This window comes from Protopterus annectens, chromosome 4.part0 (assembly GCF_019279795.1).
Source record: "Protopterus annectens isolate FY-2018-M chromosome 4.part0, PAN1.0, whole genome shotgun sequence".
Taxonomy (NCBI): domain Eukaryota; kingdom Metazoa; phylum Chordata; order Ceratodontiformes; family Protopteridae; genus Protopterus; species Protopterus annectens.
This window is the reverse complement of record NC_056733.1, coordinates 29,741,506-29,744,399: the sequence shown is the minus strand read 5'-3', so window position 1 is coordinate 29,744,399 and position 2,894 is coordinate 29,741,506. Positions and strand designations below refer to the sequence as shown.

At 31.4% G+C, this 2,894-nt stretch overlaps 1 pseudogene; it reads right to left on the bottom strand.

Annotated features, from left to right (window-relative positions):
• Positions 1 to 991: 991 nt before the first annotated feature.
• On the bottom strand, positions 992 to 1,113 carry LOC122800603 (annotated as a pseudogene).
• Positions 1,114 to 2,894: the final 1,781 nt, after the last annotated feature.

Here is a 2,894-nt window from a genome sequence, read left to right as displayed (position 1 = left end):
GCCACTGTTTTCTAAAAACAACAGTGGAGTGCCTATGATGGTCATGCATCCATATAATTAGCATTTGTTGCGCATTTTTAAGGTCATGTATTACTGGGCATCTTATTAGTAAACACGTATGCCACAGAACACACTTGTAATATAGAAATGAAAATGCTATAATGATGCCTCAAGAGGAAAACTTTAATCATTAACCATCACTCTTGTTCTGCTTCACAGGTGAAGTATTCAGCCCACTGCAGTCCTGCATGATGATCCCTATAAAAACTTTTCAAATGCTTGCTGATGAAATTTTAAATGGGCTATACAGATATAAGGTAGTTCAGATGCCTTAATGTTCTTGGAATGTATTCCCTTCACAAAGAAAAGCAGCACAGATATTTTCTAACATGTCCTATGCAGTACAACACATATCAACACAAGTGTTGTCAGTTAAACATCACTTGGGACAAATGGAGGATGATATTTTATGCATTGTCATGGCATGGTAGGTAACAGACAAGAATTACCATAATTGTGATTAATGCTCAAAGGATGCAGCTGGACCAATCTGTGATACTGATTCACCATCTACAGGAATTGCACTTAGCACAGTATATGGAAGATGTATATGCAGGATATGTTTAAAGTTCTGTCCTCCCGATATGCACAAGACCATTGTGTATACAGTACTTTGATGGATGAATGCACACCATTGCCTTAACTAAGATCCATTGCAGTACAGGCTGGAGTTTACTATGTGTGGGCACAGCTCATTTAATCTACAAGTTTGACCCCAAACCATGTAAAACCTTTGGAGGTAATTTTTCAAAGCAGTGATGCTCTCAGGGTTGTAAAACAGAAAAGCATTTTTTTGCCTTAGAGCAAGATCCCTGTACCCTTTGATATGTGGGTAAGACTGAAACCCATAATACCTCTCTCTCTCTATATATATATATATATATATATATACATTTATATATATTAGAGATATGAACATGGATATGTGGATCTATGTTACAATATCATTTTACCATATGTGCGTGTGTGTGTGTGTGTGTGTGTGTGTGTGTGTGTGTAAAACACACACACACACACACACACACACACACACACACACACACACAAATATTTAAAGTACAGGCCATAATGCCCTTCTACCTTGCCAATATACCAAAGCACTTGTTCTTATAGTAAGTGTCCAGGCTGTTCTTAAAAATATCTAAACTGGTACTTGCTTTTATGTAATTTGGTAGTCTGTTCCATGCATCAGCTGCTCTCTCAGAGAACCAGTTAGTACACTTCTCATTCCTATATAATTTTCTATATAGGTTGCCTGATGATTCTCTACTACTTTTTTTAGTAGATTTTTAGTATAACCATGAAATATACAATGCATGTATATACAATGATGATACAGTTCAAAAAGAAATAAACAAAGACACAAACAACAAAACTATATACAAGGTCCATGACAAATACAAATTTCTCTTCACAATTAATATTTTTCCAATAAACCTTTCAATTTTAACCATGACAATTTTTGAGTAACATTAAGTGCTCTGTTATAAGCAGGTTGTAATTCCCTATTACATACAACTTTTGTTAAGTCTAGAAAGTCAGAAAATGAGAGGAGTTTTTAGCATTTTCAGTTTATTATAGCAACTTTTCTTGCAATAGCAAAATGTAACTAACGAAAATGAATTTGTATTTTTGGTATCGAAACTGGTATTGTTCATTAAATACTATTAATGAATCTGTTATTTCACAGTTATCCGGCCACAATGCTTTAATAGTCCTTACATTTATACCAGAAAGGAGAGACTATTTTACAATTTAGGAACATATGTGACCAATCTGCTTCTAGTATTTCATTACATCTCCAACATTTAGTGATATATTTTTTATACATTATCCCAATTTTATGTGGAGCTAGGAAACATCTATGTAGAAATTTCCAAGTAAAAATTTTCCAATAAAGGGATGATGATGAGTTACTTATAGATTTTAGTATTATGGACTTATTGGCTTCAGAAAACATTTCTTTATTTAATTTAGTTGAGTAATTCCAAAATTAATCTTCCGGCATGTAGGCATCAGCTCTCAAGGCTTTATAAAATATGGATAAGGAAGTGCTCTTAGTATTTCTATCTAAATTTATTCCAAAAAATAAGGTTATTGTTTTAGAAAATGTTAATATAGTTGTTAGAGTTTAACATTAATTCTCTTATGAGAAATTCTCTAAACATTTGCATATTAAGCCAATGATCCTGTTTTATATTACATCTAGCTATAAGAATTTCCAAGTAATATATCTTGTCATTATTCAAAAATTGATACCAATATTTTAAACCATTGTTTTCCATTTCTTTTATTTTATTTAAATTAATTGAGTCTAGACATATGTTTATGCAGCCTATTGGGAGCATTAATGGCATGCAGTTTTCATTAAGTGATTACTAAGCATTATTTTATTTGTTTAAAATATAATTAATAAATGGCATAAGATTTAAGTTTTTTGAAGATTATATATTATTTTTTTTAATATCAAGTATATTCTATCTATATCTGGAAAGAAAGAATTTTCTCTTTTTGAAGTGAAGTTTAAATATAATACTGATTTCTGAATGCTTTTCCAACCTGAGGAATATTTAAGTCTACATATTAAGTTAATAAAATCAGGTGAGAAATTACATTCCTTGAGAACTACAAAGAAATAAGACCAGTGTATAGAACTGAATGCTTTGTCTATGTCTAAACCAATGATTGAAAGCTCTTTTTTCTTCTTATTTACAAGATCAGTTAAAGAAAAAAGTCTAACTTTATCATGAATTTTCCCATGTGAAATAAAACCTGTTTGATCTTCATGCATTAGACTTGATAATATGTGGCTTAACCTTTTTGCAAAAATAGAC